We start from the raw sequence: 16,848 nt of genomic DNA, 5'->3' as shown, positions 1-16,848 counted from the left end.
TGCTGAGCATCTACAGTTCCCAAACATTTCAATAGGAATTACAGTGGTCATCACATCTTGGGATCAGACCCCAAAATGATCCTCCAGAAGCTGAGTAACTGGTCCATGATTTTCAGAGCATCAGGACTCCCAGGGAACTGCAATTTATTCATTTTTGAAATGTCTGCTATTTCTACTATACAGTGACTCATCTTGCGGGTCTGAGGAAACAATTTTATTTTTGTGTATAATATAATTAACTGTGGATGTTTTGGCTCTAGTGGTAGTCAATATGGTGGCTGATAGGGAGTTCTGAAATGTTTGCTGATGGCAGACAGATGTATTGCTGTTGTTGACACTTCTTGCTGCTCTGTAATTACAGGAATTCCATGACAAATAGATGAAACTTCGTAATTACTACCCAAAAATGAGAGCAGTACCATACCCCCAAATTAGTTACTATGATTGTATTCATGTTGGAGAGTGAAAGGGGGGGCAACTCTCAAATACAGCTGGGAAAGAGGAAATCATATGTTCAAATCTCACCTCTGCTGACTGTGACTTAACTGGCATCACAGAGACTTTATGGGATAGGTCTCATGATTGGAATTTAGGTATGAGGGATATAGTTTGTTCAGGAAGGGCAGACAAGATAAAAAGAGAGGAGGTATAAATAGGCATAGACTATATATATGCTTGTTCTGTTGTCTGAAAAGAGGAGAGATGCAGACCAGTTCAAAGTCTCTGGCTAAATATAAAAGGGGGTTAAAAAGGGAGGGGTGATGTCACTGGTGGAGGTCTACTATTGACCACCAAATCAGGAAGAGGAGGTGGATGAGGCATTTCTAGAACAAATATCCAAGACACAAGACCTGGTAGTAATGGGGGACTTTAAATACCCAGACCCCTGTTGCAAAAGTAATACAGCCAAACCCAAAATTTCCCATAAGTTCTTGGAATGTATTGGGGACAGCTTTTTGTTTCAGAAAGTGGAGGACGTAATCAGGGGGGACTGACATTTTAGACGTGCAAGAGGGAGGAATTGGTATTGAATCTGAAGGTGGAAGGCAATTTGGGTGAAAGTCATCATGAAATGATGTATTTCATGATCCTAAGGAAGGGAAAGAGTGAGCAATAGAATGACAACGGACTTCAAAAAACCAGACTCTGACAGACTCTGAGAACTGATAGGTAAGGTCCACAGGAAGAAAATCTAAAGTTAGAGGAGTTCAGAAGAGTTGGCAGTTTCTCGAGGAGAGAATATTAAAGGCACAACTGCAAATTATCCTGATGTGAAGAAAAGATAGGAAGACTAATAACAGGCCAATATGGCTCCATCAGGAGCTCTTTAGTGACATGAAAATCAAAAAGAAGTCCTGCAAAAAGTGGAAACATGGTTACTGGCCTAATGGATTGGGGAGGGAAGCAGTTGGTGTGAGAGATCCTGATTTTAGTTAGGCTTTTGACGCAGTCCCGCGGGATATTCTCATAAACAAATTAGGGAAATACTGTCTAAATGAAATTACTATGAGATGGGTGCACATCTGGTTGAAAGACTGTTCTCAGAGTAGTTATCAATGGTATGCTATCAAACTGGGAGGATGCCTCTAGTGGGGTCCCATAGGTGTCAGTCCTGGGTCTGGTACTATTCAATACTTTAATTAATGACATGGATAGTAGAGTGGACAGCATGCTTATAAAATTTGTAGATCACACGAAGCTGAGAGAGGTTGCAAGAATTCAAAGGACCTTGACAAATTGGAGAATTTGTCTGAATTTAATAAGATGAAATTCAATAAAGACAAGTGCAAATTTTCACCTAGGAAGGAAAAATCAAATGCACTATTATAAAATAGGGAATAACGCGTTACGTGGCAATACTACTGAAAAGAATTTGGGAGTTATAGTGCATCCCAAATTGAATATGAGTCAACAATGTGATGCAGTTGCAAAAAAGGCTAATTCTGGGTTGTGTGTAAGACATGAGAGGCAATTATCCTTTTCTACTTTGCACTAGTGAGGCCTCAGCTGGAATACTCATTCTGGGCACCATACTTTATGAAAGATGTGGACAAATTTTCTTTATTAAAAACAAGTGGTTTATTTAATTCACACAAAGAGAACATCGTGCCACACACACTTATTTCATATTTGTAAATTATAGGGCACACCAAACTATAGGTGTTTCAGATTCCATTACTTTGTCATTTTCCCCTTCTCCCAGATCTAACCGTGTGAACCTATCCATTGAGGTACAAACCCTGTATAAAAGACTAGGAAATAAATATATAAAACTTTATTTAGTGACAGTTAAGACTACATCAGTATATACCCTATCCATGCAATGCCTACAATGCTGTCGATAACACTTCAGTGCTCCATAAGGCTATCACTTCCTCATCTGACTGATACCAAAAGGCAATATGAACCTCAGCTTCTTCATACTCGTATTCTAATGGATAGCCTTAACTGTGACCTCAGCAGTATTAAGGCAGCCTAGTTCCCCAGATGTATGGAGTCAGTATGTGACAGATGTGCTGATCTGTTGTTACGAGAGTGTCTGAGGTCTGCTCATGTTTTGCAACAGAGTGCAGCTTTCATGAAGTTGCATGTTGGTATCTGTTGGAGGTAGCTTGCACAGGCAACCTTAATTCTGTCATATCCCTACTTTTGAGTGCTTGACGCTGCAACCTCAGTGTTCTTTTAATGTAGGATTTTTTAAATATATATGTTAAATGGATGCTGTCAACTTAAATTGTAATTCTCTCTGAAACGTCTTTGTTCACTGTTAAAGTAACACCCAGTGATTACTATAACTGAAAGATTAGAGTAGAAAATATTTTTTCTGTCTTTTCAGATTGTTTACTTTGTACATTGGACAGGACTTTGGGTGTAATCAGTTTTATTGTTTCTTCTTTGAGTGCTTGTTCATGTTGATTCCATTCGTGTGTGCACGCACGCACATACACAGTAGCCAGAAGATGTTTCCCTTAACAGTAGCCATAGGGTCGCCCTGGGCGCCCCCTGGAGTCGCACCTTCATGGCACCCAATATAGTGCCCTGCCGACCTGCCACCCCCTCTGTTCCTTCTTACCACCAGTGATGGTAGGTGGAACTTCCCTGGCTCTTGCTCTAGCAAGTTGCTTAGCAGCTCGACTCTCATTGTATTCTTCTTGTTTAGTCAGTTAGTATAGGTTGTTACCTAGTTAAGTAGTTGTAAGTTCCATTGCAGGGGTTGTTCTCCTTCCTTCCTTGCTGTCCCCGGGGCATGCTGCGATCTGCAGGTTTCAAGGACTGCGTGAAGCGCATGCCAAAGAGTGACCCCCACACCTCTTGTTTATGGTGTCTGGGCGAAGGTCACCAAAAAGACAGCTGTAAAATCTGTCTGGAATTCCAACCAAGAACCCTGAAAGAGAGAGAGCAGCGGCTTAAAATCCTCCTCATGGAGGCAGCTCTTCAACCACAGTCAGACCCCGGAGCCGGGGATCCTACCACCAGCACATCATCTTTGGTGCGGAGCGTGCCGGCACCCTCTTTGAGGTACCAGGCGCCAAAAAAAGACGCGCCCAAGGAGCCTCGGCCCCGTGATGTAGTGTCTCGAGGACACTCCAGCCTTCGGGACTGGTCCCAGTCACCGGTGCAGAATAAGAAGAGGGTCGAAAGCAATCGATTCCCAATACCTAGACCCAGTTGGGCCACGGCTTTGAGACGCAAGGGGTGGCCATGTCAACTCTACTAAGAAACTCAAGTTCCTCACGGTCTCTCTGGCCTCCATCATTCCCTTATTGGATCCAGCAGACTGGTATGCCACCCTCGACTTGAAGGACGTGTACTTTCATATTGCGATCACTCAGCCCCACAGGAAGTACCTCAGGTTCGTGGTGAACACTCACTACCAATTTCACAGTCCTCCCGTTCCTGTCAGCAGCACCTTGGGTTTTCACCAAGTGCATGGCAGTCATTGCTGCATTTCTGTGCAGGCACCAGGTTCAGGTGTTTCTTTACCTCGACGATTGGCTGATCAAGGGCCACTCCAAGACCCAAGTGAAGGCTTAGGTCAAGTTTATCAAAGCCACCTTTGTCAACCTGGGTCTCCTTTTAAATGAAGCAAAGTCCATTCTGTCCCCCATTCAGAGGATAGAGTTTATAGGGGTAGTATAGGACTCGATCAGGCCAGGGCATACCTAACGCAAGCGAGGTTTTGGGCCCTGCCATTCGAGGCCTCAAGACAGTTTCCCAGCAACACAGCAAGAAACTGCCTGAAGCTTCTGGGACACATGGTGGCTTGTACCTATGAGGTGCAGCATGCCAGGCTCAGACTACAACCTCGTCAGTCGTGGCTGACATCAATATACTGCCTGGCCAGAGACAGCCTGGACAGGATACTGACCCTACCTCACCTGGTCCTTGACTCCCTCCTATGGTGGCTCGATGCTCAGGAGGTATACTCAGCGGTCCCCTTCACCAGTCCGCAGCTGTCCAGATCTCTAGTGACAGATGCATCAGACGTGGGCTGGGGAGCACATCTAGGAGACCTCAGGACTCAAGGTCTTTGGTCTCAGGCAGATCTGGCTCTCCACATCAACGTCAGAGAGCTGAGAGCGGTTTGCCTGGCATGGCAGGCCTTCCGGGCATATTTAACGGGGCAATGTGTATCAGTCATGACGGACAACACCACCGCAATGTTCTATATCAACAGACAGGTACACGTTCCTCTCCCCTGTGCGAGGAAGCCCTTGTGCTGTGGGACTTCTGTGGAGAACATTCAGTACACCTGCAAGCGTTGTACCTCCCCAGGGTACAGAATGAGCTGGCAGACCTCCTCAGCAGGTCATTTCATGGCCACGAGTGGTCCCTTCACCCCGACATCGTGATTTCAGTCTTCCAGAGGTGAGGCTTTCCCCAGATAGACCTATTCACCATGCAACACAACAGGAAGTGCCAGCAGTTCTGCTCCTTCCAGAATCACAGCTCCAGAGCAGATGCGTTCCCTCCTCATCTGGGGAGGTTGTCTCCAATACACCTTTCCACCCATACTACTCATTCACAAGGTGATCCTCAAGATCTGGAGGGAATGAGCTCAGGTTATATTGATAGCTCCAGCATGGTCCCGACAGCACTGATACACATGTCTGTGGATGCTCCAGTTGCCCTGCCGCTCTTCCCAGACCTTCTGACTCAAGATCATGGTCGTCTTCAACATCTAAACCTTGTGTCTCTTCACCTCACGGCATGGAAGCTCCATGGTTGAACCCGATGGAGCTTTCCTGTTCAGAACAGGTTAGAGAAGCCTTGGGCTGTAGAAAACTCTCTTGGAGAGCCACCTACCTTGCCAAGTGGAAGAGATTTTCAATATGGTCGGCACAGTGCCATTTGTCCCTGATGCTGGCCCCAGTGCCGCTTATTCTGGACTACCTCCTCCATCTGAAGCAGCAGGGGCTTTCGTTGTCATTGATAAGGGTTCATGTAGCTGCCATCTTGGTCTTTCACCTGGGCGAGGAGGGCCGCTCGGTGTTTGCTACTCCTATGGTCAGCCGGTTTTTAAAAGGGTTCGACAGGCTATATGCTCACGTCCGACAGCCTGTCCTACCTGGGACCTCAATCTGGTCCTTTCTAGACTAATGGGACCACTCTTTGAGCCCTTGGCAACGTGCTCCCTCCTCTTTCTCTCTTACAAGATGGCGTTTCTATTGACGATAACCTTGACCACGAAGGTGTCTGAACTCAGGGCCCTAACCTGAGATCCCCCATATACTGTGTTCTATAAGGACAAGGTGCAACTCAGACCTCACCCTGGTTTCCTCCCGAAGATGATGGTCGCAGTTTCACATCAACCAAGACATCTTTCTCCCGGTGTTCTACCCTAAGCCTCATTCCAGCTGCAGGGAGCAGAGACTCCACTCTCTGAATGTCTGCAGGGCGCTAGCCTTTTACATCGAGAGAATGAAGCTGTTCAGAAAATTGGTCCAGTTATTCGTGGCAGTGGGGGACAGAATGAAAGGTCTGCCTGTTTCGTCACAACATATTTCGTCATGGATCGCATCCTGCATCCGTGAGTGCTACAACCTGGCCCTACAGTTCCTACGCCCCTGATCACTGCACATTCCACCATGGTGCAGGCTTAGTCAACATGTTCCTGGTGCATGTTCATTCCAATACCCATCCTCTTTCCCCTCTGTCGGAGTAGCCGGCAAGAAAGAACTGAAGGGGTGGCGGGTCGGCAGGGCACTATATTGGGTGCAATGAAGGCACGACTCCAGAGGGCGCCCAGGCCAACCCTACGGCTGCTGCTAAGGGAAAAATCTTCTGGCTATTGTGCATGTGCACGGGCACATACCTGATTGGAATGGACATGAACAACACATCTTGAAGAACAACAGTTAAAAGAAGGTGAGTAACTGTTCTTTCCCTTGTATAGTCAGTGAGCTAATCTCACACAAACGGCGAGACAGAAAAAAGCTTTTTAATAGAAGAGCAAAATGAGCGTAGAACCATGAAAATTGACAGGTCCTCAAGAAGGTGTGTGTGACTTGAACCTGCTTTCAACTTTTTTTTTCTTTAAGTTGACTTGGTTTCAACTTCATGGCAATTAGTTTATAGGAAAATGATTTGTTTTGCTAGCTTATTTCTAATGTTTGTCATATACAGTAATGAATGAAGCTAATTTCACTTAATGTTTAAAACTATTATTCTTCAGCAATTGCATCATTTTTGTAATTATAAACGCCACTAGGTGTCGCTATTGTTGCATATCTTATCATACAATATTCACTGTATAACTGCAATTACACAATTACAGTAGAGTGACAAATGCAATTCTTCTGTCTTTCCATATATTTTCCAGTATGTTTGCTGTTTTACTGGAACAAAATCCTTATATTAAAGCCTAATCATGTTTAGTTTAAATTTTTGGCAGTTTGTCATCTAAAACTTTAAAATTTCAATGCCATAAGTTAGGCACTAAATTAAAATTAGCCTGGTTTTCAGATGTACTGAGCACCTGAAGTCCCATTTCTTAATTGGAAACTGTGTGTGTTTAGTAATTCTGAAAATTAGGCCACTTCTTTAGGTGCCTAAATACGGATTTAGTGGCCTATATTGAGATGCCTATGTATTACCTTTGTGATCACAGTACACACAGTAGTAAAGCAAGAGAACTGTATAGTTACCAGGAAATGCTCTTAATTTTTTGGTAACTCCAATGGAATTAATGGTAATAACACAATGATGCCGCATTGTTGCTGGATAACTATGCCAATTTAATAAACTAAAAAACCCTTTGTTTAAAAATCCCACTGACAAAATAATCTTGTGTTGGGTATATTGTAGTATGCACCCTAAAATACATCAGAAATGCATTTGCAGAAATAATATTTGTGTTGACTCTTTTAGAAATTTAACCTGGAACAAGAATGTCAGGTTATTTAGGTAACATTGAAATAATGTTAGCTTATTTTCACTTTTCTTCTGTTACAAGTTTAGTATAGGAGTTTATTCAAAATTACCTGACCGTCTCACTGTCAAATCTGAGACAGGGCCTTGTGTACTGCAGTTTTATTGCAGTTTCGCTACTTATTCTACTATCTGTATCAGGAAGACAAGGGTCTTGAATCTGGGTTTACCCCCCTCCCAGGGAGTACCCTAATCTTTGAGCTATTGACTATTCTGAGTTGGTTAGTTGGTCTCTCTCTCTCTCTCTCTCTCTCTCTCTCTCGACCAAAAATTCCATCTGTGAATAAAAATTCTGTTTAGACAAATAGGCATTTTATGAACACAAAAACAGCCAACCTGAGTTGAAAAATTTCTGACCAGCTCTCTTCCACATCTGCCTCCTTCTCCACTTCTGTCTCCTTTACCCCCTTCCCTTCAGTGCCTTTTTCCTTTTATTTTCTTTCCATTTAGTTTATGCCCACCTAATTAAACTCACCTCTCCTCCTTCCCTCCCCCGAGAAAAAATTGAGGAACAAATGTGACATTTGATGCCATCCCAATGTTCGCTCTGGTTGTGTTCTACCCATATCCTCATCCTTTGTCTGTCTTTTTAGCTTGTAGGCTCGTCAGGGCAGGGAGAGTTCTGCTCTGTTTATACAGTGCCTGGTAAAATGGGACCCCGTTCTTGGTTGGCCCTTAGGCACAACCCTAATAAACATGCTGAATGATAATATGTGTATTTGTCAGCATGCATACCAGGGTTTATTCGTATTAGCATAAGTAAAGAGAGGACATTTACCTGAAAAATTAATGGTTGAAAAGTAGAATATGGCTGTTTCAGGAGACTTGGATCATTCTTGCTAATAATGTTTACGATGGTGTTAAGAAAGGGGGGATTGTACAGTTTGACGTTGTACAGTTTCTCCTTCCAGAGTTTTGATGAAAGGAAATCTTCTCTAGCTGCTTCTTATGTTAAGAAAGAAATTAATATCAAAATTTAAACACTTCTGATGTGCTTTAGGTAGAGTGGTTTTGGGGATCTGGAAAAACTATGGTTTAAATTCTAAATAATTTAACTTGAGCTATAATATTAAGAGTAAAATCAAATAAAAATTCTGTTAACTAAAATGAAGCCTTGAATAATTTTTTTCATATATTTGAATTGGGAATGTATGTCTGTAAACATTAGCACATTTGGGAAGTAAGTAGATTTGGGACAAAATTTGAGTGACAGATTTGGGCAAAATTTGAGCGACATGAGAATGAAGTGCTGTAATGGTGGAGGATGGCAGAGGAGTTTCTGAAGCAGAGTGGAAAGTTTCTAAGTTACCCAGGTTGTGTACAGCAGGGTAGTGTGCAGTGTGTGGGAAGGCTGGCTGTGCACTAAGGCTAGCTAACCACTCCTTGTTGGAGTCAAGGTGCACTGTTGGGTGTGTTAGTTTGACTGCCCACGCAGTCTCAAAGGACTGCTAGGCAGCATCCTCCCTCTCATGCGGGAAAGACTCCCTGCATTCAACCCTTACACCATGGACCCACACAAGACAGGCAGAGGTTTGCTCTTCACAATTAATTAAATGACCAGGGTTTTCCCTTATGCAATCAAAATACAGTTCAAATTTGCTGATTCCACAAATTTTCAAGCACTCTGGCAGAATGTGCATTTTTGTTATTAATTTCTGCATAAGTATGAATTCCTTTTTTTCCTTTTAGTATTGCTACAGATCACAATTTACATTAAGTAAATGTTTGCTCTTGTGGTGTTTAGGATCAAGATTTCATTCTGTGAAAGGGGAGGATGGCTTGAAGTGAAGAGAGTCTAAAAATATAGTGCAATACACATTGTGAAATTGAATGCAGATCCTTGCATGAAAGTCAGAATAACTTAATTACTGCAGTCAGATGGAGCAAAATAAAATTAACAACAAAATTTGAATTAAAGTCCTCATCGTCTAAGTGGTTTCTTCTTCCTGCCCAAATGAGAAACAATATAAAGGATAAGACATTTTCACCTAAATTCTAGCATATATCTATTTCAGAGACCTGAGAAACTTCCATTCTTTGGCCCATGGAACTTCAGACCAGTGCCCATGGAAATCATTGGGAAGATTGTCACTTACTTCAGAGAGTGCTGGGTTAGGTCCTTTTCCTCATTAAACACTGCCATTTATTTGTTTTTAAAAGTGTAAATTCGTGGCCGCTGCTTTAGGCCTGGTCTGCATCTAAAATTCAGATTGACCTAGCTACATCATTCAGGGCTGTGAAAAATTTCACACGCTGTGCAATGTTGTTAGGTCAACCTAACCCCCATTGTAGATGCAGCTACATTGATGGAAGAGTTCCTCCATTGACCTAGCTATCACCTGTTGAGGGGGTGTATATGTTACAGAGATGGAAAAAACCCTTCTATCACGCTGCAGTGGTATAGTTGTGCTGATATAGTGCCTGTAATGTATAGGGGTAGCCGTGTTAGTCTGTATCCACAAAAACAACAAGGAGTCCGGTGGCCCCTTAAAGACTAACAGATTTATTTGGGCATAAACTAACTCCCTTCTCTTCATGTGTCGGTATATAATGCCAGCATCTGTAATTTTCACTCCATGCATCTGAAGAAGTGGGTTTTTTACCCACAAAAGCTTATGCTCAAATAAATCTGTTCGTCTTTAAGGGGCCACCGGACTCCCTGTTGCCTGTAATGTAGACATGCCCTTTCTTTCCCAGGGTTGGAACAGTCTGAAACTTTCTTTGAAGCAGTGCCCTTAGGCCTGGGAAGTGGATTTGTGCGTAAAGAGTGATCATTCTCTCTGATTGGCAATTGAGGTATTAATGGTCTCTTAAGAGAGTTCTGCCAAACTCTCTGAAGGAAGAATGATGTCCTCGAGGGTGCAGACTCGGGGGAGAATAAGGAAATCTCCCTGAACTTCCCACAGAGATGAAAAGGGGGATATTTCCATGAAGAAAAGTCTTGTTTTCTGAGTAAAAGGGTAAACAAGTTCTAAGTGATACTGTGCAACTAGTAACTTTTTTATGCTAGGACATCTAGTATATTATTTCATTAAACAGAGCTTTGGAAGGAAAAGTAACTCTTACGCACTTAGAGCCCGCTTCAGGAAAGCATCTATATTCAAGAAAGCACTTAAGCATGTGTTTAAAGTTAAGAATATGCTTAAATTTCCTGAATTGGGGCTTGACTATGACATTACCATGTGAAATGGCTTTTAATTTCACACAAATACATGTTATATGAAACAAATTAGAACTGTTAGGAGCACATGACCATAAACACTGCTATGTACCCAAGAACTATATAGGTATCCTGTATTTTGATCAACAAGGAAGGCAAAAAGTTTGTCACCACAAATGAGCCAATAAGGAAAATCAAGTTCACTTTTTAAAATACAGAAATTTCAAAAAAGTGTTTTATAAGCCTTGGTATTTTGAACAAGTGCATAGGTTTTTTAAACGATTTTAAGTGGTCATGTAAGATACTCAGTGCAGCTCAAAGAAAAATATTTCAAATCAAATACAGGATTTTTATTGCATTAACACACATGGCCATCTTTGAATACATTTATCTTAGTGAGAGTATTATAAATATGTTTCTTCAAGAAAACACTGTTGGGTGAGAAAAAACATGTATATCTGATACTGAAAGAAACTAAGATTTATTTATTTATTTATTTTATTTTATTTTGCACCAAATATGTTGTAGACAACATTCAAGAATATTTCATTCTTGTAAATAGTCACACTGCCGTGATGTCAAAATTTGTGTTGTCATGGGCCATCTGCTGTTTGTTGTAAATTTCAGTCACATTGGTCATACTTGTTTGGGACATACTCTAATCCAAGCCCTTGGCTATTTCATAACATTTTTTCTCAAATTAAACTGATATCCTTTTGAAACTACAATAAGTAAAATATCTCTCATAAATACAGACAGTACATGATAGCTGCCAGGTTTATACTTTTAGCATACTATTTTAAACAGTGGTAAGATATGTAGTTTTATCCTCTGCAAAACCCCACATTTTATCAGGGATATTTGATCAGACTTGACATCCTCATTTCTTAGACATTTGCATCAAGTCATAAGCAGTGATGGTAGGAAGAGGGACCTGCCATCAGAGATTCTTCTATAACGTCCCCTGGTGTCAGGACATCTGTCCTCAGATTAAGTTGGTTCAGAGCTTTGGTACTCTTCATTGCTATTAAATGCCCGAATAGCAGTGGAAGCAAACACCTATTTCCAATTTCCATCTGAGTAGATGGTGCTTCACCCTGTCATATTCAGGGCCGTTAGGCTTTTTTGTAGCCGCATGAGCTTAAAAAACTCCAACTCCTCTAAAATCTAGCAGCACATTTACTTAGTAAAATGAATTGTTTTGAACATACCACCTCATGCTCGACTCTCTAAACTCTCTCTCTATTAATACAAGAGTCCAATTAATTATCTCTGTCCAGATATTCAGAGCCCTCCATGGGATTGGCCCTAACTGCTAGAGAAGTTACCCATTCCTCTGTGATCATGACCACCTAGAACATGTACTTTCTGTTGGGGAAAATGTCAACCAGTAAGGGGGAAAATTTGTGAGGGCAGAGACGAAACTTTCTTAGGAGTTGGACCTAAACTACAGAATTTTCTCCTGCAAAAGCTAAGAATGACCCCTAACATTGCTGCATTCAGAACTTGCATGTAAAATGTATTTCTGTTGCATAGCATTTCCTCCGGCATATGTCAAACCAGAGGATCATAATGGTCCCTTCTGCCCATAAAATCTATGCTCACTCACTCTCACATAAACCAAGCAAATTAAAAACAACAAAAATCTTATAAACTACTCAAGCTCTTTGTCCTGCAGCATAAGAAAGGAAGAGAAGAGATTTGTTGTTTCTATTTTTAAACACTGGAGGTGTCCAGATACTATGGTGATAGAGGCCAAATATGTAACTAGATAGGTAGATATTACCAATGGCCCCTGTACATATCCATGTCAGTTCCAACACCATAATATTTTTTTTGCCTATCAAGTAACTAACATACAGAAACATGTATGAGAAACAGGAAAATAACCCAGTTTTTGTGGCTATTAGTAACTGGTTGCAGTGGAATGACAGTTCTCTCGTCACTGTGGCGATTTATGTAAATGTTCATTTTTAGTATTCATGCTGAGTGAAAGATGTAATGACTTCAGCACAGATGCACCATGTTATAAACAATTTTAAAAAGTTACAAATCAAAACCCGAAATATTTTATAGAGTTTTCTCCCAAACTCCATTAAACGTGCCTTTGCTTAAGCTCCCCCCCCGCCCCCCCGAAGTGCTCAAGTGGCTGTGCCCTGGAAACTTGTATTGTTTTGAAACACTGGGCAAATCTCCCTTTCCAGAATCTGGAAGGGAAACTTAAAGATCAAAAGTGCTGTGCATTTCAGGTTACAGCAAATGTCATGAAGAGTCAGATCGTTAGTACTCAGCCTATAATGAAGGGGGTCCCTTGCACCTTTGGAGAGGCGGCACTTTTCCTGGAGACCAGCTGTTCATTGTGAGGCTTTTCTCTAGTGACCTTTTATAACTCAGTTTTTCCCTTACTGCTTGGAGTTTCAGCTGCTGCCAATATAATTCTTTCCCCATTGTTACTTTCTGGCAATGCTGCTTTTTCTCTGTATTCTTTGTTCCTCTTTCCGGTTCTGTCTCCCCCAGCTATATAGACAGGGTGAGGATGGTTCAGTGGTTAGTGAACTAGCCTGGAATTCAGGCGATGTGGGTTCAGTTACCTGCCTTGCCACAGACTTCCTGTGTGACTTTGGGCAAGTCACTTTGTGTTTGCGCAGCAGCTGGCAGATATGATTCCCAGCGTGGAGCTAGTGTGTTAAAAATAGCAGTGTGGCTACAGTGGTACAGGCAGCAGCTCTGGCTGGCTGCCTGAGTACAATCTTACCTAGGCAATTGGGCTTACCCAAGATATTGTGGTGACACTGCTATTCTAGGTAGCAGAGCTAGTGCATGTATGTCTGCCCAGGCTGGGAATCACAACTCTCAGCTGCTTTGTAGATATACCCTTAGGCCACTACCTGGATTGGTGGGTAGTAATCGATCTATTGGGGATCGATTTATCGCATCTCGTCTAGACATGATAAATCGATCCCCGAATCGATGCCCGTACTCCACCTCGGCAGGTGAACTTGCCACCGTGAGGACAGCCAGGTAAGTTGAACTAAGATACTTCGACTTCAGCTACGCGAATAGCGTAGCTGAAGTTGCGTATCTTAGATCGATTCCCCGCCCCTAGTGTAGACCAACCCTTAGTCTCCCTATGTGAGGGTATGTCTACACTTACCGTCCGGGTCGACGCGGTGAGTTCGACTTCTCGGAGTTCGAACTATTGCATCTGATCTAGACGCGATAGTTCGAACTCCGGAAGCGCCGTGGTCGACTCCGGTACTCCACCACTGCAAATGGCGGTGGTGGAGTCGACGGGGGAGCCGCGGAGTTCGACCCCGCCGCGTCTGGACGGGTGAGTAGTTCGAATTAGGGTACTTCGAATTCAGCTACGCTATTCACGTAGCTGAATTTGCGTACCCTAATTCGAACCCCCTTTTTAGTGTAGACCAGGCCTGAGAGTTCCTGTAATAGCACTTTCCTACTTCACTGGACCATTGTGAGGATAAGTACATTAAGAGAGTGAGATGCTCACAAGCTGTGATAATGGGGGTCAGATAAATACCTAAGATAGATAGCTATTGAAGCCAAAAGGTCTTATTGCTTGCTGTTACACAGTGACATCATATACTATATATTGCACAGAAAACGTTTAGAGGCTTTTTTGGTAAAGACTTTAAATGGGTTGATAGAAACTGATAGTAAAATAGATTGATGGATGTTTTTAAATCATGTAGCAAAATGAAGTCTTTTAGAGATATGTTAAGTATGCATTTTAAATAGATTACTTGAGTATGTTTAAAATGTTCCACTCATGAATGGTACCTTAGAACATATACAACATGAATTAGAAAAATGAACATGGTAGGTAGATCTAGCCTTTCTGGTTAAAATTTAATTACATCTGTGATTGTTAGGTTTCAAAGATCATTTGTAAATTTTTCATCCATTAACAGTTATTTAAACCCATAGATTTCTAAAAACCACAGGAATGGTAGTAAGAATATAGCTAAGAGTGGAGTGTGTGGTCAGAGGTATCTTGCCAAGTAATCTTTCTAAGATTTGATGAAGTAAACACTGTCAAGCTGTTTTTTTAATACAGTAGCCCATATTAATTTTGATTAAATATTTGTCCATGCTCTGTCTTTTAGTATATTGACTGCTTTAGCAGACTTGCGGGTCTTCATGAGACAATTCTGAGCTTAAGTGTTCAAACCAATGTTTGCAGCAGACACGCTGCTGTTACGGTTTATATTGATTACCAGTCCAAAAATACTTCTTTAACAATATAAGAAAATACAGGCTTTGTACCCTACTGTGTTTTTCTAGTAATACGAGTGATAACATCACTGCTGTTAACTTATGAATTAAAGATAAGTTTTATAAAAATTTTGTGCAATAAGGAGGCAAATTGAAAAGAGAGAAACCCCGTGTACTCCGTTTTCCATACTTCCTAAAGCTAAAAGAATTTGAATGTTGAAATAATGAATGTAATCTAAAACCATAAAACCATTTTAGGGTAGTCTTATTTGGCTTACAGAAAAAGGATATAGTGTATTCTCTGTTAAAGTTTTAAGGTGGGTGATGGATGGTAGATGGAGGATGGTTCTCTTTCTGTACATAAACACTGTTAAAGTAGAGCTCTGCTTGGGTCTAATAGTTAAGCTCAACCTGACCCTGACTAGACCACAGCTAATCTGAACCTGTCAGGTTTTTTTTCATATCTGACCCAAACCCAACACTTGTAGCTGGGTCACCTGAGATTTGGGTTGCAAGGGTCTAGCGGCTGGTCTGGACTCCATTTTCTTTACTGTTTTTTTCCCCCAGAGCTGCTGAGGTTAATTTCTCCCATGCTCTGTTCTCCACCGCAGCCCCGTGCATCCGAAGAATTGCTGTTTTCCCCCCTGCCTCCCAGCCACTCCCCCCAAACTTGTCAGTGTTGCCGCTGCCATCTCATCCTTGGGGCTCACCCTAGTGGGGGCTTTCTCCTGCCCATGCCCGCGCTCCATTTCTGCCCACCTTCTCTTCATGCCCTGCCATCTTGCTGCAGTGAGAGATGCTATGACATGTCAACACACTGCACAGCATGCAGCACAGCCAGGTGGCAGTGGCTGGCAGGAGTGAGGAATGCACCCGGTGAGGTGCTGCACCCTTGGACGGGAGGAGGTGATCAGAGACCACCTGAGACAGAGTGTTGGGTTATTTTCAACCCACCTGACCCGAACTTGACTCTTGTAGTTGGGTCCCATTGGACTGCGAGGTTCTATATTAAGTTTAATTGAACTTACGAAGATTGTGACAAAAGTAGTTTATGCTTGCTGTGGGTAATATCAAGTAAACTACTAATTTACAGAGAGGGGATTTTAGACCCTGGTTGAATTAGGATCAGAGGCGCTATCATATTATATTGTCCCAGTCATCCTTTTAGTCCAGTGTCCTGTCTCCGATAGTAGCCAGTTCCAGATGCTACAGAGGAAGGTGTAACAACCTCAAAGTGGCCAACAATTGGATGTTCTCCTTGTCTGTATAAATGTTTAATCCTTTTATGATTCCTCCTAAGCGCTTTTCTCAATGATACTTGTGGAAATGAATCCCACAAGCTGATTGTGCATTGTGTAAAAAGATTTCCTTTCATTCTTCTATCAGTTAAAAAATGGCAGCTTTTAATTGAGTGTGTCCTTGTAGTATGAGAGGGTTAATAGGAGTGCCTGAGTGTCTCTATGCTGTTCATTGTTTTGTATACCTCTATCATTTCCCCTCTTCTGCAGATAGTCAGTCAGTCTTTTTTCTTTCTCTTTATGTGGCAATAGTTCCATTCTTTTAACCACACTTGTCACTCATCTCTGTATCCTCACTATTTCTAATATATCCTTTTTGAGCTAGTATTAGCAGAACTGACCACAGTATTCCAGGTGAGGGTACACCATTGATTTGGGGAGTTAGATTTTGAGACTTGGTACTGTATGATATAGTCTTTTTTCAATGCAGAGCTAAAACAACTACATTGATATTTGTAGATTCAAGGGGATAATATTTTGCATCCTTTATCTTTGTATATTTTAGTATTCTGTATTCTGCCGGAAATTTTAATATCCCAACCCATAGTAACTATCCATCCTGTGCCCAGAACAAGGCAGGAGGTTCTGTAGAAAAAATTAGGTGTGATCGCATAATTAAAGACTAAATCGTAATGCATGCACACAAGACAGGGCTGAATTAAGGTTACATAATCATATTTCCCAACTTTTGAGTTCTTGACCTTGTAACCTTAATAATGTTTT

At 41.9% G+C, this 16,848-nt stretch overlaps 1 protein-coding gene across 2 annotated transcripts in view; it reads left to right on the top strand.

Moving 5' to 3' along the window:
• Positions 1 to 16,848, top strand: part of THADA (THADA armadillo repeat containing) — a 338,022-nt gene that overhangs the window by 82,303 nt on the left and 238,871 nt on the right. The gene's annotated exons all lie outside the window — the stretch shown is intronic.

This window comes from Mauremys mutica, chromosome 3 (genome assembly GCF_020497125.1).
Source record: "Mauremys mutica isolate MM-2020 ecotype Southern chromosome 3, ASM2049712v1, whole genome shotgun sequence".
Taxonomy (NCBI): Eukaryota; Metazoa; Chordata; order Testudines; family Geoemydidae; genus Mauremys; species Mauremys mutica.
The sequence above is the reverse complement of the archived record's forward strand: the minus strand, read 5'-3'. Positions and strand labels throughout refer to the sequence as shown.